This window comes from Canis lupus, chromosome 15 (genome assembly GCF_048164855.1).
Source record: "Canis lupus baileyi chromosome 15, mCanLup2.hap1, whole genome shotgun sequence".
In the NCBI taxonomy this organism is placed as follows: domain Eukaryota; kingdom Metazoa; phylum Chordata; class Mammalia; order Carnivora; family Canidae; genus Canis; species Canis lupus.
In genome coordinates, this window is record NC_132852.1 from 20,168,909 (window position 1) to 20,193,756 (window position 24,848).

The 24,848-nt window shown below is 51.7% G+C and overlaps 1 long non-coding RNA gene across 1 annotated transcript in view; it reads left to right on the top strand.

Annotated features, from left to right (window-relative positions):
* The window catches only part of LOC140604704 (uncharacterized), a 42,543-nt gene that overhangs the window by 12,817 nt on the left and 4,878 nt on the right, over positions 1 to 24,848 (top strand). The window contains exon 3 of the long non-coding RNA XR_012007514.1: positions 17,888 to 17,951. This is a non-coding gene — a long non-coding RNA (uncharacterized lncRNA). The remainder of the gene's footprint in view (positions 1 to 17,887; positions 17,952 to 24,848) is intronic.

Consider the following 24,848-nt stretch of genomic DNA (forward strand, 5'->3'; position numbering starts at 1 on the left):
GGGACGGGGGGCGTCTGGCCTGTCATTGCCCTCACTGCACACACTGTCGCTCTGGGAAGGTCCAAGCCAGGAGGGCTCGGGCTCTGTGTCCTGCCAGGCCTTGCCAGGAGCCACCCGGGACCTCCACTTTCCCTCCCTGTGGCTCTGCGCTGCCTCCCTCATGAGGGGCCCCGGGGGGTGTCCTTCCACTGACTCTAATCTGCCGTCTCCCACGGGGCCAGGGCCACCGGGTCTGTGAGCCCTCAATGGCCCTCGTGGCAACCTGCTGTGCACTGGGTCCAGGTGCCACCAGATTGGGGAGTGCGATGCTCCCCACCCCCTCTGCTCTGGGTCCCAGGTGTGGGGCAGACAGAGGGCTGGGAGGGGCGGGCATGGAGAAAGTCTCCCTTAGGGGTCCCAGTGCTCTCCCACCAAGCCCACACCCTATTCACGGCTCTCCTTTCCTCCTTTCCTGAAGGGCCCTTAGACCTTTACCCCGTCACGGGAATTGCAGATGTGTGGGGTGAGGGTCCAGCACCCCCGGCCCACAGCCCCCTCGCTGCCCTCCTGGAGAGGGAAGGCCCTCGGGCAGGGGCCGGAGTCACTCACAGTTTCCAGCGCTGCAGGACCGCGTCGTCGCCACCACACGCAGCTGCGATGCACCCATATCTAGGGGAGGGCGGGGGCATCCCACGAATCATCCTGTGGCCGCGACCTCTCACCGTGGGGGCTGTCACCTCTGACCCCCGACTAGGCCGGAGCCCCGGGGGCCGTCAGCTCTGTGCGGGGGGCCACGGGCAGCCCCCGGAGAAGCGCCCGCACCTGCCGGGGCCTCCTGAATGCTTGAGCATGAAAGGCTCCGGCCAGGACCACGGCCGATATCTGAGTGGGCCTGGGCGCCCGGGGACCCCGGGGTCCCCCTGTGTGGTTGCCCCAGGACACAGCCCCCCGATGGACTCTCCAACCTCCCTTTCAATGGGAAAAGAGGCCAGCTCAGGACCCCGGTGACGGTGGGGAGGAGGCACAGGCCCCGTCACGGGGGAGGAGGACGGCTGCGGAGCACAGGCACAGCCCCTCTGGCCGACCCGCCACAGGCCAGGCCCCGGGGCTGCCCTCCGGGACCCCACTGTGCCCTGGGTGACTCTGCTCCAGGCGGGGGAGCGGCCCGAGGCCGGGCAGCTCAGAACCATTCCCAGCCTCCCCACCAGCAGGTGGCCCACCCCTGGGCTGCGGAGGCGCAGGTGCTCACTTCGTAAACAGCAGATCCAGCACCTCGTCGGTGGTGGCAAATCCATGACAGTTGTCTAAAAAGATGAAAACGGAGATGACATCCCTGCGCAGCAAGGCGGGCAGCAGTTGTTGGAATTCCTGCTCCAGCAGCTCCGTCCGGCTGGGCTTCGTCGGGCAGATGGGAGGCGCCTTCCCGGCCGAGGCCCTTGCACCCTGAGTTGGGACAGAGGGGACGTGCATGGAGCCGCCGGGAGGCCTGGGGTGGGAGCGCAGCCCGCAGCCCGAGCTCTCGGGGGCCGTGGGGGGCAGGAGTGCCCACGGCAGGAACCCGGGCCTTGATGCCTGTGGCTCAGTCACTTAGCCTCTGACTCTGGGCTGTGGCTCGGGTCGTGGCCTCAGCACCCTGGGATCCCGCCCTGGCAGGCCCTGCGCTTGGGGCCCAGTCTGCTTCAGGAGCCTGGGTCTCCCTCTCCCCTCCCTGCTCTCTGCCTGTCTCTTACACAAACAAGACAAACTATCCGATAAAGAAACAATCTTAGAGGATAAATGTTCAAAAAAGTTTGGATCAGTACAAGGACCTCAAGAGACACAGAGAGACAGAGACCGAGAGAGACAGACACACAGACAGAGGGAGAAGCAGCCCTGGTGCAGAGAGCCCGAGGCGGGACTCGATCCCGGGCCTGCGGGGTCAGGGCCTGGGCGGAAGGCAGGCGCTAAACCCCTGGGCGACCAGGCCGCCCCTGAAGGCTCTGCTCTGATATTCCTACACCTCTGTGCACAGGGACTCTGCATCTGGCCCAGGCAGGGGCAGGGCCCTGGGGCAAGTGTGGGGAGCAGGGGAATGCAGACTCATGTGGGAGCAGGAGTGTAGGGGGGAGCCCAGGGGAGTAGCAGGCTGGCTTCTGGGACCCGGGGCCCTTCGTGCCGCATCGGGGACCCGGGTGTCGGGGGTGCCCCGGCCCCTGCACTCATTTGAGCCCGCGCTGGCCTCTGTTAGCTGCGCAGGGCACTTCCCAGTTCCTCGAGGCGGTGGGGCAGAGCACCCCTTCCTCCCGCTCGCGCCCCCAGTCCCGGGTGGAGCTCTGTGGAGACAGTGCCCGGCAGCCAGGCAGGAGGCCTCAGCGCCCGGTCCGGCCGCCTCGGCTGGGCCGCACCCCCAGCGGCCCCCATCCAGACACACCACAGCGCAGGCGGCACCCCCCTCCCCCAAGGAGAGCAAAGGGATCGGCTGCAGGGCCTCGGGGGGACTCTTACTCGGAGGGTAAGAGGACCTCAGGAGCCCTGTTTGCACCCTGCCCACCTTGACCTCAGGGTGACCCTGAAGGGATCACCGGGGAACCTGCCGCCCTGCAATGTCCCCCAGCCTGGATGCACCTGCCCACACATCCCTGTTTCCCGGAAGCTGAAGAGGAGGGGATGGGGCCACCCAGGATGGCTGGCACAGGGGGCCTGGCCTGGCCTGCTCTGGGTTACCTGACGGCGCCTCCTGATAAACGCCCTGAGGCGTTGGTTTTTATGCTGGAGCCAAAGCCTACAGCATTGGAACAAGCGGCACCCCTGGGGTTCCTGGGAGCCAGAGCCCCCAGAGGTGGGCCGGCAGCAGGAGAACATCTTCCAGGAGCGGATGTCTCCAGCCAAGTGAGCCTGAGGTGGGGCTGCATTAGATGCGGTTGCCTGGTCACGGGGGTTCCAAGTTCTGTTGGGCTCTGTGTCACGGGAGTGACCTCACTTCCTGGGACCCCCTCCCTGACCCCCACCTGATCCTGGGGACCCGAGATTGAGTCCCCCCTCAGGCTCCCTGCATGTGTCTCTGCCTCTCTCCCCGTGTGTCTCTCATAAATAAATAAAAATCAGTATACACCATATTTTCTTTATCCATTTACCTTTGATGGACATCTGAGTTGCTCCCAGCCCTTGGCTATGATAAAGAATGCTTCTATGAGGATGGAGGTCTCTTGGCGACCCTGCTTTCAATTCTTTTGACTACACGTACCCCAGAAATAGGATTGCTGGATTATATGGTAGTTGTAGTTTTAATTTTTTTGAGGAACTCTCATACTGTTTACATAGTGCTTGCACCATGCTACATTCCTATCAGCAATGCACAAGTGTCCTGATTTCTCCATATCCTTGCCAACATTTTATTTTTTAACAGTGGTCATCCTAGTGGGTGTGAGGTGACCCTCATCGTGGTTGTGATTTGCCTTTTTTGATGGTTAGTGATGTGGAGCATCATTTCATAGGTTCATTGGCCATTTATACATCTTCTTTCAAGGAATGTCTGTACAGGCTCTTCGTCCTTTCTTCCATTGGGCTACTTGTTGCCTTGTGACGAAGTTCGTAGGAGTTTTTTGTATATTAACTTATTGTCAAATACATGGTTTGCACATATTTTTCCCATTCTATTCGTTGTCTCTTCACTCTCTAGATTGTATCCTTTGGTGCATTTGAAGTTTTATAGACCCCATTTGTCTATGTTTACTTGTTTGCTGGTGCTTTGGTATCGTAGTCAGGAAATCACTGCCAGGTCCGTGGATCCTGGGTGGCTCAGTCAGTAAGCATATGACTCAATGTCAGCTCAGGTCTTGATCTCAGGGTTGTGAGTTCAGGCCCCATATTAGGCTCCACCCTGGGTATGGAGCCTGTTTACAAAAAGAAAGAAATCATTGGCAGATCTAATATTGTGAATCTTTTCCTTATGTTTCCTTTCAAGCATTTTATCTATAAAATAGATATCTATTTTGGGGTTTTTTTTTAAACATTACTCTTACATATGTTTTCTCATTTTCAGTGTATGATTCTTTCACTTCTTTCATTAGTCTTGTTCCTGAATATCTTACCTTTTTCAGTGTTGTGGTAAATGGAGTTGTGTTCTTGAGTTCCACTTCAAATTGTTCATTGTTAACATCTAGAGATGCAACTGCTTCTTGGTGTGTTGGTTTTCATTTCTGCAACCTTGTTGAATTTGTTTACTGCTTCTAATTTTTTTAATCCTTACGATTTCTACGTATAAGATTATGGTATATGCAAATATGATTCTTCTTCTTCCTTTCCAGTTTGGATGCGTTTTGTTTCTTTTACTTGCCTAATTGCTCTGGCTAAGTTTTCTAGTACTATATTTGATGGAAAGGCCAGAGTAAAGAACTTTATTTTGATCCTATTTTTAGAGGAAAAGTTTGAGTCTTTTGCTATTTTGTACATTAGTTGGAATTTTTTTTTCATATTTGGTCTTTATGATGTTTAGTTGGTTTACTTTTACTCCTAGTTTAGTAAGAGTTCTTTTCATGAAAGAGTATTAAGTCTCGTGAAGTGAAAAAAAAATAAACAACATACAAAGTCAGATGCTTTTACCATCTGAACCACCTAGGTGCCCCCCTTTGCACATTCTTTTTTTGTTTCTTAAATTACACTTAGGAATGAAATCATATGGTATTTGTGTTTCTCTGACTCACTTATTTCACTTAGTATTACTCTTTAGCTCCATGTACGTCATTCCAAATGACGAGATTTCATTCTTTTGTATAACTGAATAATACTCCATGGCATAGGGATCCCTGGGTGGCACAGCAGTTTAGCGCTTGCCTTTAGCCCAGGGCGCGAGCCTGGAGACCCGGGATCGAGTCCCACATCGGGCTCCTGGTGCATGGAGCCTGCTTCTCCCTCTGCCTGTGTCTCTGCCTCTCTCGCTCTCTCTGTGTGACTATCATAAATAAATAAAAATTAAAAAAAATATATTTAAAAAAAATACTCCATCGCATATGTACCACGTCTTCTTTATCCATTCATCTATTCTTTCTAGAGTTCCTTGAGAGATTTATATATATATATATTTTTTTTTTTTTTTCTGTATGTGTTTATAGCATTAAGCTCTCCTAGAAATCTTTTGCTGCAGCCTAAATGTTTTGGTATATTGGGTTTCCTTGTTTCATTTGTTTCAAGATACTATGTATTTATGTAAGAAAGAGAACCCAGGAGTGGGTGGGGGCAGGGGGAAAGGAGAGGGAGAATCTTAAGCAGGCTCCACACTCACTGCAGAACCCAGCACAGGGCTCGATCTCAAGATACTGAGATCATGATCTGAGCCAAATCAGGAGTCGAAGGCTTAACCAACTGAGCCACCCAGATGGCCTCAAGATGCTTTTTAATTTCCCCCTTAAGTTAACCTAGGAAAAAGTTTTTCTTCTTTGACCTGTTGGTTGTTAAGAGAACGTTGTTTCATAATTGGCTCTTTATACATGTGAGACTTCACTAATGTGGTGGTCACTGGCCAGGCACATGTGACAATTTACATTAAAATTAATTAAAATTATATAAAATTTTATATAATTGAGAAAATTCACTTTCTCAATCACACTCGCCATATATATCAGATATGTAATAACCACATACCATATTGGGCAGCACTAGTAGACAGTATTTCCTTTTTACGGTACGATCTATTGGAGTCTTGATATAGATAGAATAATAGTTGTCAACCAGGTGCAATTTTGTCCCCCATGGGACGTATGGCAATATCTGGAAACATGTTTGATTTCACAGGTAGGGGATCCGTGTTTTACTGGCACCTAGTGGGTGGAGTTCCGGAAAGCTGTTAAAATCCCGTAATTCACAGGACAGCCCCCCAACAAAGGCTCATCCGGCCCACATGCCAGTAGTTTTGACGGTGAAAACCTTTGACCTATAATATGTTTCAGCAGGACGTGGAGGGCTCGTTGTTTTTTCCCTCTGATTGGCCAGTTGACTAGACCCCCTCTGCTGTGTGTATTCAATCCATCCTCTGCTTACTGCTAGTGAACTTTAGGCTAAAAATGTGTTTTGGTATTCTTGGTTTTTTTTTTTTTTTTTTTCACTTAAATGGTGGAGAAGGTCCTATTCCTTGCTAATTAGCATGCAATTTTTTTTAAAGTGAAATTGATAGTTAAGGTCCTTTACAATGAAAGAATACATATTTAATTTTATTTTTTTATTTTTTAAAGATTTTCTTTATTTATTCATGAGAAGGACACAGAGGGAGAGAGAGGCACAGACACAGGCAGAGGGAGAAGCAGGCTCCACGCAGAAGCCTGACGTGGGACTCGATCCTGGGTCTCCAGGATCACACCCTGGGCCGAAGGCAGTCACCAAACCACTGAGCCACCCGGGCGGCCCAGCATACAATTTTAAAAAATCGACTTTTGCTGTCTTACAGGTTCTTTGACTCTGCACATATAGACAAATCTCTGTTTCTGGCTCATCATGGCTTCCACTTCAAGGTAAGTGCCTTTGATGAAAGCCTTTATGAAGGGCCACACCCAGGACATTTTTAGCTCTTGGTCCTGCTGGCCTCACTAAGCATATGGTGTCTAGGAAAGAAAAAGGAGGAAGAGAGAGCACAAAAGGGAGACTGAGGAAAGATGAGGCAAGCAGGGTAGTGCATGTGGTATAGGTGAGGCTTTGTAGCTCCAGGGTCTGCACTGTGTCTGAAAATGTGATTTATTTCTCTCATCTTATTTTTTTTTTTTTAAGATTTATATTATATATAAATCAGAGAGAGGGAGAGAGAGCACAAGTGGGAATTAGACAGAGAGGGAGAACACGCTCCAGATTGAGCACGGAGCCCGATGTGGGACTCGACCTCATGACCCCGAGATCAGGATCCAAGCTGAAACCAACAGTTGGTCACATAACTGACTGTGCCATCCAGGCGCCCCCTCCTCATCTTTTAATGCACAAGGTGCTTGCTACTGGACTACCATGGTCCCTGCAAGCTTTACCATTCCATGAGTCTTCTTTCCTTATTTTTTTCAAGTTTTTACTTAAATTCTAGTTAGTTAACATATACTGTAATATTGGTTCAAGACTAGTGTTTAGTGATTCATCACTTACCTATAACACCCAGTGCTCATCACAACAAGTGCCCTCCTCACTGCCAATCACCACGCCAATCCCATGCCCTCCTTCCCTCCAGCAAGCCTGTTGTTCTCTGTACTAAAGAATCTCTTATAGTATACCTCCCACTCTTTTCCTTCCTTCCCCTATATCCGTTTGTTGTTGTTGTTGTTGTTGTTGTTGTTTTGTTGTTGTTGTTGTTTTAATTCCACGTATGAGTGAAATCATCTGGTATTTTCTCTGAATGACTGACTTTGCTTAACATATAGAATACACTCTAGGTCCTTTCTTTGGTGTTAGTAGTGATCTCTCCTTTCTCATCATGATTTTATTAGTTTGAGTGTTTTCTGTCTTCTTTTAAATAAGGCTGGCTAATGGTTTATCTACCTTCTTAATTGTTTCAAAGAACCAACTCCTGGTTTTGTTGATCTTTTCCACAGTTCTTCTGGTCTCTATTTCATTGAGTTCTGCTCGAGTCTTTTTTAACCCTCTTCTTCTGCTGGGTGTTGGATCTATTTGCTGTCTTTCACCAGCTCCCTTAGGTGGAAGGTTAGCTTTTCTATTTGAGTTTTTTCCAGTTTTTGGATGGATGCTTGTATTGCGATGTATTTCCCCCTCAGGACTGCTTTTGCTGTATCCCAAAGATTTTGAATGGTGGTGTCTTCATTCTCATTAGTTTCCATGAATCTTTTTAATTCTTCTCTAATTTCGTGGTTGACCCTTTCACCTTGTAGCAGGATGGTCCTTAACCTCCACGTATTTGAAATCCTTCCAAACTTCTTCTTGTGATTTAGTTCTAGTTTCAAAGCATTATGGTCTGAAAATACACAGGGTCGATCCCAATCTTTTGGTATCAATTAAGACCTGATGTGTGACCCAGTTTGTGGTCTCTTCTGGAGAAAGCCCCACGTGCACTTGAGAAGAATGTGTATTCAGTTGCGTTTGCATGTAAAGTTCTATAAATATCTGTGAAATCCATCTGGTCCAGTGTATCATTTAAAGCTCCTGTTTCTTTGGAGATGTTGTGCTTAAAAGACCTGTGGATTGCAGAAAGCGCTCCATTGAAGTCACCAAGTATAAGTGTATTATTATCTAAGTATGTCTTAACTTTGGTTATTAATCGATTGATATACTTGGCGGCTCACGCATCCGGGCCATAAATATTCGTGATTGTTAGGTCCTCTTGTTGGATAGATCCTTTAAGTATGATATAGTGTCCCTCTTCACCTCTCACTACAGTCTTTGGGACAAACTTTAATTTATCTGATATAAGGATGGCTACCCCTGCATTTATTGAGGACTATTTGAATGGTACACAGTTCTCCAACCTTTTATTTTCAGGCTGTAGGTGTCCTGATGTCTAAAATGAGTCTCTTGGAGACAGCAAATGGATGGGTCTTGCCTTTTTTTATCCAGTCTGAAACCCTGCGTCCTTTTGATGGGGTCATTAAGCCCATTCACGTTCAGAGTTACTATTGACAGATATGGATTTAGTGTCATCATGATACCTATTCAGTCCCTGTTTTTGTGGATTGTTTCCTTGGACTTCCCCTTTCTTTTACAGGGTCCCCCCTTAATATTTCTGGCAGAGCCGGCTTGGTGGTCACATATCCTGTCAGTTTCTGCCTCTCTTGGAAGCTCTTTATCTCTCCTTCTATTCTGAATGAGAGCCTTGCTGGATAAAGTATTCTTGGCTGCAGGTTCCTCTCATTTAGGACCCTGACTGTATCCTGCCGGCCCTTTCTCACCTCCCAGGTCTCTGTGGAGAGGTCTGCTGTTGTCCTAAAGCTTCTCCCCATAAAAGTTAGTGATTTCTTGTCTCTTGCTGCATTAAGGATCTTCTCTTTATCTTTGGAATTTGCAAGTTCCAGTATTAAATGTTAAATGTTGAGCGGTTTTTATGGATTTAAGGGGGGTGGGGGTGATCTCTCTAGCTCCTGGATCTAAATGCCTGTTTCCCTTCCCAAGTTAGGAAAGTTTTCAGCTATGATTTGTTCAAATACATAATCTGGACCTCTGTCCCTTTTGGCGCCCTCGGGAACCCCAATTAAACGTAGATTTTTCCTTCTGAGGCTGTCATTTATTTCCCTTAACCTATCCTCATGGTCTCTTAATTGTCTTTCTTTTCTTCCCTCAGTTTCCGCCCTTGCCATCAACTTGTCTTCTGTGTCACTCACTCGTTCTTCTCCCTCGTTAACCCTGGTCGTTAGGACCTCCAGTTTGGATTGCATCTCATTTAACTGATTTTTAATTTCGGCCTGATTAGATCTAAATCCTACAGTCATGAAGTCTCTTGAGTCCTTTATGCTTTTTTCTAGAGCCACCAGTAGCTTTATAACTGTGCTTCTGAATTGGCTTTCTGACATTGAATTGTAATCCAAATGTTGTAACTCTGTGGGAGAGAGGACTGTTTCTGATTTCTTTCTTTGGAGGTGAGTTTTTCCTTCTAGCCATTTTACTCAGTGCGGAGTGGCCAAAAACAAGTTGTACTGGAATAACGAGAAAGAGAGAGAGAGAGAAAAAAAGAAAAGAAGAAATAAAAAAGAATTAAAAAGGGGGTGGGGGTGGGGAAACAACAGAAACAAACAGAAAAGAAAAAAACAAGGGGGAGTATCCTCTGATCCTATATACTGTAAATCCCTCGGCTTCCCCTGGAACTTTCCAGTGCTGCTTGGTCAATACCTTGCTTTTCCCCTGACCTTCTAGCTGGTCTTCTGAGGGAGGGGCCTGCTGTGCTGATTGTCGGGTGTGTGCACCTGGGGAGCTGCCCAGGCCCCTGCCAGGTGTATGGCTCAGTGGGAGTTGTTTATCTGTGAGGCCCCTGCTCAGTCCCAGGTACAGGGTGACACCAGGAGGGACAACAACAGTGGGGGCGGCCAGCTGTGCAGCTCTGGAGTCAGCTCCCGCAGTGACTACTGCAGCTCCCAGTGTGCAGGGGCCTGGATGCTCCAGGGGCGGGCCCGCCGATCTGTACAGCTCGGGCCGCCCGGGGGCAGGAGCCACCTGGCTGTCCTGTGTCCTCCCGGCCTCTGCCTGACCTGGGGGAGCACCCGATCCTGGGCTGTGTCCCCCGGCGCCCTGGGCTCTGGGACCTGTGACACTGTGAATGGACCTAAAGTGTAGGTCCACGATGTATAATTTAAAAGCATCAGAGTGAATTTTGTTTGAAGTTAACTTATACTTTATTACAATAAAACTCATAAGCCATTTTACAGGTTAAAGAAAAACTCAAAATATAGAAACAGTGAAATGACACGGGAAGGGCAAGCCTCCGTTGGGCTGCAGGCATGACGAGCCCCGCGGTGGGAGCTGGGGCGGGCTCCCGAGGTGGTCAGGGGGCTGCGCAGAGGTTGAAGCCAGTTGTCCCGGAGGCAATTGGCGGCTCTGGCACTCTGGGGACCCCGATTGCAGGTGCCAGGGCCTGCTCCTCCTCCGGGGTGGCCGCAGGTGCACGTGGCTCGTCCAGGGCGCAGCCGTGATCTAGAGCAGTGACCACTATCTGCAGGGGCTTCGCCTCCCCAGCTGGCACCTCAGCTGGGGCCAAGCCCTCAGCCCCAGCAGCCAGGGCGGCCTCGAGCACTTCAGGCCCATCCGAGGCAGCAGGCCCCACAGTTGGGGCTGGGGCGGGCTCCGGAAGTGCTTCAGGGTCTTTTGCTCGGGCCGAAGCTGTAGCTCCAAGAAGACAAAGTATCACCACCAGGACGGACTTTCCACGTCCCTCCCAAATCAAGGACACTCTTCCAACCGCTCAAAGAGCCCTGGGAGGTGTCCCCAGCCTGCAGCTCGTGGGGATGGGGTGTGAGCCGAACCCCTGCTCCCGGCCCAGCTGCACGGACGCTGGATCCGTGGGGCCCACCCTGTCCCCAGCTCGGCCACCCCCAGGCCTCCTCACCCCCAGCCTCTGGCTCCGCTGCATGGAGGCGTCTGAGTTGTTGCAGGTAACGCCGGGCACGGAGCTCCACGTCTGTGCCTGGCATGCGCTGCCTTATGAATTCCAGAATCTTCTTCAGGGAGGCAGATTGGGGGAGCCGACAAAAGTCCTCCTGATAATAGTCCATCCATATCTCCAGGATGCAGCAGATGGCCCTGGGGAGGGACAGGTGGGCACAGGGGTCAGAAGACAGGGCTCCCTCACACCGAGGTGTCCCGGGGAAGCCCTGCAGGACCCGGGGCCTCGGCCTCCCGTGCGGGGCTGTCAGAGGCCAGTCCTGCTCCTCGTCCACCTGCCACCTGGCGGTCCTGCCTGCCACAGGCCTGCTCCCCGAGGAGGGGCTGGCACGAAGCCTCTGTGCGGGGGAGCCCACGCCCAGCGGTGTGACCATCACGGTCTTTGCTGGGAAGCGGGGCTCCCTCCTCAGCCTGGCTCCCTGCCCACTTGCCCCTTGAATCCACCGGCAGGCGTCCGGGGACGGGGGGCGTCTGGCCTGTCATTGCCCTCACTGCACACACTGTCGCTCTGGGAAGGTCCAAGCCAGGAGGGCTCGGGCTCTGTGTCCTGCCAGGCCTTGCCAGGAGCCACCCGGGACCTCCACTTTCCCTCCCTGTGGCTCTGCGCTGCCTCCCTCATGAGGGGCCCCGGGGGGTGTCCTTCCACTGACTCTAATCTGCCGTCTCCCACGGGGCCAGGGCCACCGGGTCTGTGAGCCCTCAATGGCCCTCGTGGCAACCTGCTGTGCACTGGGTCCAGGTGCCACCAGATTGGGGAGTGCGATGCTCCCCACCCCCTCTGCTCTGGGTCCCAGGTGTGGGGCAGACAGAGGGCTGGGAGGGGCGGGCATGGAGAAAGTCTCCCTTAGGGGTCCCAGTGCTCTCCCACCAAGCCCACACCCTATTCACGGCTCTCCTTTCCTCCTTTCCTGAAGGGCCCTTAGACCTTTACCCCGTCACGGGAATTGCAGATGTGTGGGGTGAGGGTCCAGCACCCCCGGCCCACAGCCCCCTCGCTGCCCTCCTGGAGAGGGAAGGCCCTCGGGCAGGGGCCGGAGTCACTCACAGTTTCCAGCGCTGCAGGACCGCGTCGTCGCCACCACACGCAGCTGCGATGCACCCATATCTAGGGGAGGGCGGGGGCATCCCACGAATCATCCTGTGGCCGCGACCTCTCACCGTGGGGGCTGTCACCTCTGACCCCCGACTAGGCCGGAGCCCCGGGGGCCGTCAGCTCTGTGCGGGGGGCCACGGGCAGCCCCCGGAGAAGCGCCCGCACCTGCCGGGGCCTCCTGAATGCTTGAGCATGAAAGGCTCTGGCCAGGCCCACGGCCGATATCTGAGTGGGCCTGGGCGCCCGGGGACCCCGGGGTCCCCCTGTGTGGTTGCCCCAGGACACAGCCCCCCGATGGACTCTCCAACCTCCCTTTCAATGGGAAAAGAGGCCAGCTCAGGACCCCGGTGACGGTGGGGAGGAGGCACAGGCCCCGTCACGGGGGAGGAGGACGGCTGCGGAGCACAGGCACAGCCCCTCTGGCCGACCCGCCACAGGCCAGGCCCCGGGGCTGCCCTCCGGGACCCCACTGTGCCCTGGGTGACTCTGCTCCAGGCGGGGGAGCGGCCCGAGGCCGGGCAGCTCAGAACCATTCCCAGCCTCCCCACCAGCAGGTGGCCCACCCCTGGGCTGCGGAGGCGCAGGTGCTCACTTCGTAAACAGCAGATCCAGCACCTCGTCGGTGGTGGCAAATCCATGACAGTTGTCTAAAAAGATGAAAACGGAGATGACATCCCTGCGCAGCAAGGCGGGCAGCAGTTGTTGGAATTCCTGCTCCAGCAGCTCCGTCCGGCTGGGCTTCGTCGGGCAGATGGGAGGCGCCTTCCCGGCCGAGGCCCTTGCACCCTGAGTTGGGACAGAGGGGACGTGCATGGAGCCGCCGGGAGGCCTGGGGTGGGAGCGCAGCCCGCAGCCCGAGCTCTCGGGGGCCGTGGGGGGCAGGAGTGCCCACGGCAGGAACCCGGGCCTTGATGCCTGTGGCTCAGTCACTTAGCCTCTGACTCTGGGCTGTGGCTCGGGTCGTGGCCTCAGCACCCTGGGATCCCGCCCTGGCAGGCCCTGCGCTTGGGGCCCAGTCTGCTTCAGGAGCCTGGGTCTCCCTCTCCCCTCCCTGCTCTCTGCCTGTCTCTTACACAAACAAGACAAACTATCCGATAAAGAAACAATCTTAGAGGATAAATGTTCAAAAAAGTTTGGATCAGTACAAGGACCTCAAGAGACACAGAGAGACAGAGACCGAGAGAGACAGACACACAGACAGAGGGAGAAGCAGCCCTGGTGCAGAGAGCCCGAGGCGGGACTCGATCCCGGGCCTGCGGGGTCAGGGCCTGGGCGGAAGGCAGGCGCTAAACCCCTGGGCGACCAGGCCGCCCCTGAAGGCTCTGCTCTGATATTCCTACACCTCTGTGCACAGGGACTCTGCATCTGGCCCAGGCAGGGGCAGGGCCCTGGGGCAAGTGTGGGGAGCAGGGGAATGCAGACTCATGTGGGAGCAGGAGTGTAGGGGGGAGCCCAGGGGAGTAGCAGGCTGGCTTCTGGGACCCGGGGCCCTTCGTGCCGCATCGGGGACCCGGGTGTCGGGGGTGCCCCGGCCCCTGCACTCATTTGAGCCCGCGCTGGCCTCTGTTAGCTGCGCAGGGCACTTCCCAGTTCCTCGAGGCGGTGGGGCAGAGCACCCCTTCCTCCCGCTCGCGCCCCCTGTCCCGGGTGGAGCTCTGTGGAGACAGTGCCCGGCAGCCAGGCAGGAGGCCTCAGCGCCCGGTCCGGCCGCCTCGGCTGGGCCGCACCCCCAGCGGCCCCCATCCAGACACACCACAGCGCAGGCGGCACCCCCCTCCCCCAAGGAGAGCAAAGGGATCGGCTGCAGGGCCTCGGGGGGACTCTTACTCGGAGGGTAAGAGGACCTCAGGAGCCCTGTTTGCACCCTGCCCACCTTGACCTCAGGGTGACCCTGAAGGGATCACCGGGGAACCTGCCGCCCTGCAATGTCCCCCAGCCTGGATGCACCTGCCCACACATCCCTGTTTCCCGGAAGCTGAAGAGGAGGGGATGGGGCCACCCAGGATGGCTGGCACAGGGGGCCTGGCCTGGCCTGCTCTGGGTTACCTGACGGCGCCTCCTGATAAACGCCCTGAGGCGTTGGTTTTTATGCTGGAGCCAAAGCCTACAGCATTGGAACAAGCGGCACCCCCGGGGTTCCTGGGAGCCAGAGCCCCCAGAGGTGGGCCGGCAGCAGGAGAACATCTTCCAGGAGCGGATGTCTCCAGCCAAGTGAGCCTGAGGTGGGGCTGCACTAGATGCGGTTGCCTGGTCACGGGGGTTCCAAGTTCTGTTGGGCTCTGTGTCACGGGAGTGACCTCACTTCCTGGGACCCCCTCCCTGACCCCCACCTGATCCTGGGGACCCGAGATTGAGTCCCCCCTCAGGCTCCCTGCATGTGTCTCTGCCTCTCTCCCCGTGTGTCTCTCATAAATAAATAAAAATCAGTATACACCACATTTTCTTTATCCATTTACCTTTGATGGACATCTGAGTTGCTCCCAGCCCTTGGCTATGATAAAGAATGCTTCTATGAGGATGGAGGTCTCTTGGCGACCCTGCTTTCAATTCTTTTGACTACACGTACCCCAGAAATAGGATTGCTGGATTATATGGTAGTTGTAGTTTTAATTTTTTTGAGGAACTCTCATACTGTTTACATAGTGCTTGCACCATGCTACATTCCTATCAGCAATGCACAAGTGTCCTGATTTCTCCATATCCTTGCCAACATTTTATTTTTTAACAGTGGTCATCCTAATGGGTGTGAGGTGACCCTCATCGTGGTTGTGATTTGCCTTTTTTGATGGTTAGTGATGTGGAGCATCATTTCATAGGTTCATTGGCCATTTATACATCTTCTTTCAAGGAATGTCTGTACAGGCTCTTCGTCCTTTCTTCCATTGGGCTACTTGTTGCCTTGTGACAAAGTTCGTAGGAGTTTTTTGTATATTAACTTATTGTCAAATACATGGTTTGCACATATTTTTCCCATTCTATTCGTTGTCTCTTCACTCTCTAGATTGTATCCTTTGGTGCATTTGAAGTTTTATAGACCCCATTTGTCTATGTTTACTTGTTTGCTGGTGCTTTGGTATCGTAGTCAGGAAATCACTGCCAGGTCCGTGGATCCTGGGTGGCTCAGTCAGTAAGCATATGACTCAATGTCAGCTCAGGTCTTGATCTCAGGGTTGTGAGTTCAGGCCCCATATTAGGCTCCACCCTGGGTATGGAGCCTGTTTACAAAAAGAAAGAAATCATTGGCAGATCTAATATTGTGAATCTTTTCCTTATGTTTCCTTTCAAGCATTTTATCTATAAAATAGATATCTATTTTGGGGTTTTTTTTTAAACATTACTCTTACATATGTTTTCTCATTTTCAGTGTATGATTCTTTCACTTCTTTCATTAGTCTTGTTCCTGAATATCTTACCTTTTTCAGTGTTGTGGTAAATGGAGTTGTGTTCTTGAGTTCCACTTCAAATTGTTCATTGTTAACATCTAGAGATGCAACTGCTTCTTGGTGTGTTGGTTTTCATTTCTGCAACCTTGTTGAATTTGTTTACTGCTTCTAATTTTTTTAATCCTTACGATTTCTACGTATAAGATTATGGTATATGCAAATATGATTCTTCTTCTTCCTTTCCAGTTTGGATGCGTTTTGTTTCTTTTACTTGCCTAATTGCTCTGGCTAAGTTTTCTAGTACTATATTTGATGGAAAGGCCAGAGTAAAGAACTTTATTTTGATCCTATTTTTAGAGGAAAAGTTTGAGTCTTTTGCTATTTTGTACATTAGTTGGGATTTTTTTTTTTCATATTTGGTCTTTATGATGTTTAGTTGGTTTACTTTTACTCCTAGTTTAGTAAGAGTTCTTTTCATGAAAGAGTATTAAGTCTCGTGAAGTGAAAAAAATAAACAGCATACAAAGTCAGATGCTTTTACCATCTGAACCACCTAGGTGCCCCCCTTTGCACATTCTTTTTTTGTTTCTTAAATTACACTTAGGAATGAAATCATATGGTATTTGTGTTTCTCTGACTCACTTATTTCACTTAGCATTACTCTTTAGCTCCATGTACGTCATTCCAAATGACGAGATTTCATTCTTTTGTATAACTGAATAATACTCCATCGCATAGGGATCCCTGGGTGGCACAGCAGTTTAGCGCTTGCCTTTAGCCCAGGGCGCGAGCCTGGAGACCCGGGATCGAGTCCCACATCGGGCTCCTGGTGCATGGAGCCTGCTTCTCCCTCTGCCTGTGTCTCTGCCTCTCTCGCTCTCTCTGTGTGACTATCATAAATAAATAAAAATTAAAAAAAAAATATTTAAAAAAAATACTCCATCGCATATGTACCACGTCTTCTTTATCCATTCATCTATTCTTTCTAGAGTTCCTTGAGAGATTTATATATATATATATATATTTTTTTTTTTTTTTTTCTGTATGTGTTTATAGCATTAAGCTCTCCTAGAAATCTTTTGCTGCAGCCTAAATGTTTTGGTATATTGGGTTTCCTTGTTTCATTTGTTTCAAGATACTATGTATTTATGTAAGAAAGAGAACCCAGGAGTGGGTGGGGGCAGGGGGAAAGGAGAGGGAGAATCTTAAGCAGGCTCCACACTCACTGCAGAACCCAGCACAGGGCTCGATCTCAAGATACTGAGATCATGATCTGAGCCAAATCAGGAGTCGAAGGCTTAACCAACTGAGCCACCCAGATGGCCTCAAGATGCTTTTTAATTTCCCCCTTAAGTTAACCTAGGAAAAAGTTTTTCTTCTTTGACCTGTTGGTTGTTAAGAGAACGTTGTTTCATAATTGGCTCTTTATACATCTGAGACTTCACTAATGTGGTGGTCACTGGCCAGGCACATGTGACAATTTACATTAAAATTAATTAAAATTATATAAAATTTTATATAATTGAGAAAATTCACTTTCTCAATCACACTCGCCATATATATCAGATATGTAATAACCACATACCATATTGGGCAGCACTAGTAGACAGTATTTCCTTTTTACGGTACGATCCATTGGTAGTCTTGATATAGATAGAATAATAGTTGTCAACCAGGTGCAATTTTGTCCCCCATGGGACGTATGGCAATATCTGGAAACATGTTTGATTTCACAGGTAGGGGATCCGTGTTTTACTGGCACCTAGTGGGTGGAGTTCCGGAAAGCTGTTAAAATCCCGTAATTCACAGGACAGCCCCCCAACAAAGGCTCATCCGGCCCACATGCCAGTAGTTTTGACGGTGAAAACCTTTGACCTATAATATGTTTCAGCAGGACGTGGAGGGCTCGTTGTTTTTTCCCTCTGATTGGCCAGTTGACTAGACCCCCTCTGCTGTGTGTATTCAATCCATCCTCTGCTTACTGCTAGTGAACTTTAGGCTAAAAATGTGTTTTGTTTTTTTTTGTTTTTTTCTTTTTTTTTTTTCACTTAAATGGTGGAGAAGGTCCTATTCCTTGCTAATTAGCATGCAATTTTTTTTAAAGTGAAATTGATAGTTAAGGTCCTTTACAATGAAAGAATACATATTTAATTTTATTTTTTTATTTTTTAAAGATTTTCTTTATTTATTCATGAGAGAGACACAGAGGGAGAGAGAGGCACAGACACAGGCAGAGGGAGAAGCAGGCCCCACGCAGAAGCCTGACGTGGGACTCGATCCTGGGTCTCCAGGATCACACCCTGGGCCGAAGGCAGTCACCAAACCACTGAGCCACCCGGGCGGCCCAGCATACAATTTTAAAAAATCGACTTTTGCTGTCTTACAGGTTCTTTGACTCTGCACATATAGACAAATCTCTGTTTCTGGCTCATCATGGCTTCCACTTCAAGGTAAGTGCCTTTGATGAAAGCCTTTATGAAGGGCCACACCCAGGACATTTTTAGCTCTTGGTCCTGCTGGCCTCACTAAGCATATGGTGTCTAGGAAAGAAAAAGGAGGAAGAGAGAGCACAAAAGGGAGACTGAGGAAAGATGAGGCAAGCAGGGTAGTGCATGTGGTATAGGTGAGGCTTTGTAGCTCCAGGGTCTGCACTGTGTCTGAAAATGTGATTTATTTCTCTCATCTTATTTTTTTTTTTAAGATTTATATTATATATAAATCAGAGAGAGGGAGAGAGAGCACAAGTGGGAGTTAGAGAGAGAGGGAGAACACGCTCCAGATTGAGCACGGAGCCCGATGTGGGACTCGACCTCATGACCCCGAGATCAGGATCCAAGCTGAAACCAACAGTTGGTCACATAACTGACTGTGCCATCCAGGCGCCCCCTCCTCATCTTTTAATGCACAAGGTGCTTGCTACTGGACTACCATGCTCCCTGCAAGCTTTACCATTCCATGAGTCTTCTTTCCTTATTTTTTTCAAGTTTTTACTTAAATTCTAGTTAGTTAACATATACTGTAATATTGGTTCAAGACTAGTGTTTAGTGATTCATCACTTACCTATAACACCCAGTGCTCATCACAACAAGTGCCCTCCTCACTGCCAATCACCACGCCAATCCCATGCCCTCCTTCCCTCCAGCAAGCCTGTTGTTCTCTGTACTAAAGAATCTCTTATAGTATACCTCCCACTCTTTTCCTTCCTTCCCCTATATCCGTTTGTTGTTGTTGTTGTTGTTGTTGTTGTTTTAATTCCACGTATGAGTGAAATCATCTGGTATTTTCTCTGAATGACTGACTTTGCTTAACATATAGAATACACTCTAGGTCCTTTCTTTGGTGTTAGTAGTGATCTCTCCTTTCTCATCATGATTTTATTAGTTTGAGTGTTTTCTGTCTTCTTTTAAATAAGGCTGGCTAATGGTTTATCTACCTTCTTAATTGTTTCAAAGAACCAACTCCTGGTTTTGTTGATCTTTTCCACAGTTCTTCTGGTCTCTATTTCATTGAGTTCTGCTCGAGTCTTTTTTAACCCTCTTCTTCTGCTGGGTGTTGGATCTATTTGCTGTCTTTCACCAGCTCCCTTAGGTGGAAGGTTAGCTTTTCTATTTGAGTTTTTTCCAGTTTTTGGATGGATGCTTGTATTGCGATGTATTTCCCCCTCAGGACTGCTTTTGCTGTATCCCAAAGATTTTGAATGGTGGTGTCTTCATTCTCATTAGTTTCCATGAATCTTTTTAATTCTTCTCTAATTTCGTGGTTGACCCTTTCACCTTGTAGCAGGATGGTCCTTAACCTCCACGTATTTGAAATCCTTCCAAACTTCTTCTTGTGATTTAGTTCTAGTTTCAAAGCATTATGGTCTGAAAATACACAGGGTCGATCCCAATCTTTTGGTATCAATTAAGACCTGATGTGTGACCCAGTTTGTGGTCTCTTCTGGAGAAAGCCCCACGTGCACTTGAGAAGAATGTGTATTCAGTTGCGTTTGCATGTAAAGTTCTATAAATATCTGTGAAATCCATCTGGTCCAGTGTATCATTTAAAGCTCCTGTTTCTTTGGAGATGTTGTGCTTAAAAGACCTGTGGATTGCAGAAAGCGCTCCATTGAAGTCACCAAGTATAAGTGTATTATTATCTAAGTATGTCTTAACTTTGGTTATTAATCGATTGATATACTTGGCGGCTCACGCATCCGGGCCATAAATATTCGTGATTGTTAGGTCCTCTTGTTGGATAGATCCTTTAAGTATGATATAGTGTCCCTCTTCACCTCTCACTACAGTCTTTGGGACAAACTTTAATTTATCTGATATAAGGATGGCTACCCCTGCATTTATTGAGGACTATTTGAATGGTACACAGTTCTCCAACCTTTTATTTTCAGGCTGTAGGTGTCCTGATGTCTAAAATGAGTCTCTTGGAGACAGCAAATGGATGGGTCTTGCCTTTTTTTATCCAGTCTGAAACCCTGCGTCCTTTTGATGGGGTCATTAAGCCCATTCACGTTCAGAGTTACTATTGACAGATATGGATTTAGTGTCATCATGATACCTATTCAGTCCCTGTTTTTGTGGATTGTTTCCTTGGACTTCCCCTTTCTTTTACAGGGTCCCCCCTTAATATTTCTGGCAGAGCCGGCTTGGTGGTCACATATCCTGTCAGTTTCTGCCTCTCTTGGAAGCTCTTTATCTCTCCTTCTATTCTGAATGAGAGCCTTGCTGGATAAAGTATTCTTGGCTGCAGGTTCCTCTCATTTAGGACCCTGACTGTATCCTGCCGGCCCTTTCTCACCTCCCAGGTCTCTGTGGAGAGGTCTGCTGTTGTCCTAAAGCTTCTCCCCATAAAAGTTAGTGATTTCTTGTCTCTTGCTGCATTAAGGATCTTCTCTTTATCTTTGGAATTTGCAAGTTCCAGTATTAAATGTTAAATGTTGAGCGGTTTTTATGGATTTAAGGGGGGTGGGGGTGATCTCTCTAGCTCCTGGATCTAAATGCCTGTTTCCCTTCCCAAGTTAGGAAAGTTTTCAGCTATGATTTGTTCAAATACATAATCTGGACCTCTGTCCCTTTTGGCGCCCTCGGGAACCCCAATTAAACGTAGATTTTTCCTTCTGAGGCTGTCATTTATTTCCCTTAACCTATCCTCATGGTCTCTTAATTGTCTTTCTTTTCTTCCCTCAGTTTCCGCCCTTGCCATCAACTTGTCTTCTGTGTCACTCACTCGTTCTTCTCCCTCGTTAACCCTGGTCGTTAGGACCTCCAGTTTGGATTGCATCTCATTTAACTGATTTTTAATTTCGGCCTGATTAGATCTAAATCCTACAGTCATGAAGTCTCTTGAGTCCTTTATGCTTTTTTCTAGAGCCACCAGTAGCTTTATAACTGTGCTTCTGAATTGGCTTTCTGACATTGAATTGTAATCCAAATGTTGTAACTCTGTGGGAGAGAGGACTGTTTCTGATTTCTTTCTTTGGAGGTGAGTTTTTCCTTCTAGCCATTTTACTCAGTGCGGAGTGGCCAAAAACAAGTTGTACTGGAATAACGAGAAAGAGAGAGAGAGAGAAAAAAAGAAAAGAAGAAATAAAAAAGAATTAAAAAGGGGGTGGGGGTGGGGAAACAACAGAAACAAACAGAAAAGAAAAAAACAAGGGGGAGTATCCTCTGATCCTATATACTGTAAATCCCTCGGCTTCCCCTGGAACTTTCCAGTGCTGCTTGGTCAATACCTTGCTTTTCCCCTGACCTTCTAGCTGGTCTTCTGAGGGAGGGGCCTGCTGTGCTGATTGTCGGGTGTGTGCACCTGGGGAGCTGCCCAGGCCCCTGCCAGGTGTATGGCTCAGTGGGAGTTGTTTATCTGTGAGGCCCCTGCTCAGTCCCAGGTACAGGGTGACACCAGGAGGGACAACAACAGTGGGGGCGGCCAGCTGTGCAGCTCTGGAGTCAGCTCCCGCAGTGACTACTGCAGCTCCCAGTGTGCAGGGGCCTGGATGCTCCAGGGGCGGGCCCGCCGATCTGTACAGCTCGGGCCGCCCGGGGGCAGGAGCCACCTGGCTGTCCTGTGTCCTCCCGGCCTCTGCCTGACCTGGGGGAGCACCCGATCCTGGGCTGTGTCCCCCGGCGCCCTGGGCTCTGGGACCTGTGACACTGTGAATGGACCTAAAGTGTAGGTCCACGATGTATAATTTAAAAGCATCAGAGTGAATTTTGTTTGAAGTTAACTTATACTTTATTACAATAAAACTCATAAGCCATTTTACAGGTTAAAGAAAAACTCAAAATATAGAAACAGTGAAATGACACGGGAAGGGCAAGCCTCCGTTGGGCTGCAGGCATGACGAGCCCCGCGGTGGGAGCTGGGGCGGGCTCCCGAGGTGGTCAGGGGGCTGCGCAGAGGTTGAAGCCAGTTGTCCCGGAGGCAATTGGCGGCTCTGGCACTCTGGGGACCCCGATTGCAGGTGCCAGGGCCTGCTCCTCCTCCGGGGTGGCCGCAGGTGCACGTGGCTCGTCCAGGGCGCAGCCGTGATCTAGAGCAGTGACCACTATCTGCAGGGGCTTCGCCTCCCCAGCTGGCACCTCAGCTGGGGCCAAGCCCTCAGCCCCAGCAGCCAGGGCGGCCTCGAGCACTTCAGGCCCATCCGAGGCAGCAGGCCCCACAGTTGGGGCTGGGGCGGGCTCCGGAAGTGCTTCAGGGTCTTTTGCTCGGGCCGAAGCTGTAGCTCCAAGAAGACAAAGTATCACCACCAGGACGGACTTTCCACGTCCCTCCCAAATCAAGGACACTCTTCCAACCGCTCAAAGAGCCCTGGGAGGTGTCCCCAGCCTGCAGCTCGTGGGGATGGGGTGTGAGCCGAACCCCTGCTCCCGGCCCAGCTGCACGGACGCTGGATCCGTGGGGCCCACCCTGTCCCCAGCTCGGCCACCCCCAGGCCTCCTCACCCCCAGCCTCTGGCTCCGCTGCATGGAGGCGTCTGAGTTGTTGCAGGTAACGCCGGGCACGGAGCTCCACGTCTGTGCCTGGCATGCGCTGCCTTATGAATTCCAGAATCTTCTTCAGGGAGGCAGATTGGGGGAGCCGACAAAAGTCCTCCTGATAATAGTCCATCCATATCTCCAGGATGCAGCAGATGGCCCTGGGGAGGGACAGGTGGGCACAGGGGTCAGAAGACAGGGCTCCCTCACACCGAGGTGTCCCGGGGAAGCCCTGCAGGACCCGGGGCCTCGGCCTCCCGTGCGGGGCTGTCAGAGGCCAGTCCTGCTCCTCGTCCACCTGCCACCTGGCGGTCCTGCCTGCCACAGGCCTGCTCCCCGAGGAGGGGCTGGCACGAAGCCTCTGTGCGGGGGAGCCCACGCCCAGCGGTGTGACCATCACGGTCTTTGCTGGGAAGCGGGGCTCCCTCCTCAGCCTGGCTCCCTGCCCACTTGCCCCTTGAATCCACCGGCAGGCGTCCGGGGACGGGGGGCGTCTGGCCCGTCATCGCCCTCACTGCACACACTGTCGCTCTGGGAAGGTCCAAGCCAGGAGGGCTCGGGCTCTGTGTCCTGCCAGGCCTTGCCAGGAGCCACCCGGGACCTCCACTTTCCCTCCCTGTGGCTCTGCGCTGCCTCCCTCATGAGGGGCCCCGGGGGGTGTCCTTCCACTGACTCTAATCTGCCGTCTCCCACGGGGCCAGGGCCACCGGGTCTGTGAGCCCTCAATGGCCCTCGTGGCAACCTGCTGTGCACTGGGTCCAGGTGCCACCAGATTGGGGAGTGCGATGCTCCCCACCCCCTCTGCTCTGGGTCCCAGGTGTGGGGCAGACAGAGGGCTGGGAGGGGCGGGCATGGAGAAAGTCTCCCTTAGGGGTCCCAGTGCTCTCCCACCAAGCCCACACCCTATTCACGGCTCTCCTTTCCTCTTTTCCTGAAGGGTCCTTAGACCTTTACCCCGTCACGGGAATTGCAGATGTGTGGGGTGAGGGTCCAGCACCCCGGCCCACAGCCCCCTCGCTGCCCTCCTGGAGAGGGAAGGCCCTCGGGCAGGGGCCGGAGTCACTCACAGTTTCCAGCGCTGCAGGACCGCGTCGTCGCCACCACACGCAGCTGCGATGCACCCATATCTAGGGGAGGGCGGGGGCATCCCACGAATCATCCTGTGGCCGCGACCTCTCACCGTGGGGGCTGTCACCTCTGACCCCCGACTAGGCCGGAGCCCCGGGGGCCGTCAGCTCTGTGCGGGGGGCCACGGGCAGCCCCCGGAGAAGCGCCCGCACCTGCCGGGGCCTCCTGAATGCTGGAGCATGAAAGGCTCCGGCCAGGCCCACGGCCGATATCTGAGTGGGCCTGGGCGCCCGGGGACCCCGGGGTCCCCCTGTGTGGTTGCCCCAGGACACAGCCCCCCGATGGACTCTCCAACCTCCCTTTCAATGGGAAAAGAGGCCAGCTCAGGACCCTGGTGACGGTGGGGAGGAGGAACAGGCCCCGTCACGGGGGAGGAGGACGGCTGCGGAGCACAGGCACAGCCCCTCTGGCCGACCCGCCACAGGCCAGGCCCCGGGGCTGCCCTCCGGGACCCCACTGTGCCCTGGGTGACTCTGCTCCAGGCGGGGGAGCGGCCCGAGGCCGGGCAGCTCAGAACCATTCCCAGCCTCCCCACCAGCAGGTGGCCCACCCCTGGGCTGCGGAGGCGCAGGTGCTCACTTCGTAAACAGCAGATCCAGCACCTCGTCGGTGGTGGCAAATCCATGACAGTTGTCTAAAAAGATGAAAACGGAGATGACATCCCTGCGCAGCAAGGCGGGCAGCAGTTGTTGGAATTCCTGCTCCAGCAGCTCCGTCCGGCTGGGCTTCGTCGGGCAGATGGGAGGCGCCTTCCCGGCCGAGGCCCTTGCACCCTGAGTTGGGACAGAGGGGACGTGCATGGAGCCGCCGGGAGGCCTGGGGTGGGAGCGCAGCCCGCAGCCCGAGCTCTCGGGGGCCGTGGGGGGCAGGAGTGCCCACGGCAGGAACCCGGGCCTTGATGCCTTTGGCTCAGTCACTTAGCATCTGACTCTGGGCTGTGGCTCGGGTCGTGGCCTCAGCACCCTGGGATCCCGCCCTGGCAGGCCCTGCGCTTGGGGCCCAGTCTGCTTCAGGAGCCTGGGTCTCCCTCTCCCCTCCCTGCTCTCTGCCTGTCTCTTACACAAACAAGACAAACTATCCGATAAAGAAACAATCTTAGAGGATAAATGTTCAAAAAAGTTTGGATCAGTACAAGGACCTCAAGAGACACAGAGAGACAGAGACCGAGAGAGACAGACACACAGACAGAGGGAGAAGCAGCCCTGGTGCAGAGAGCCCGAGGCGGGACTCGATCCCGGGCCTGCGGG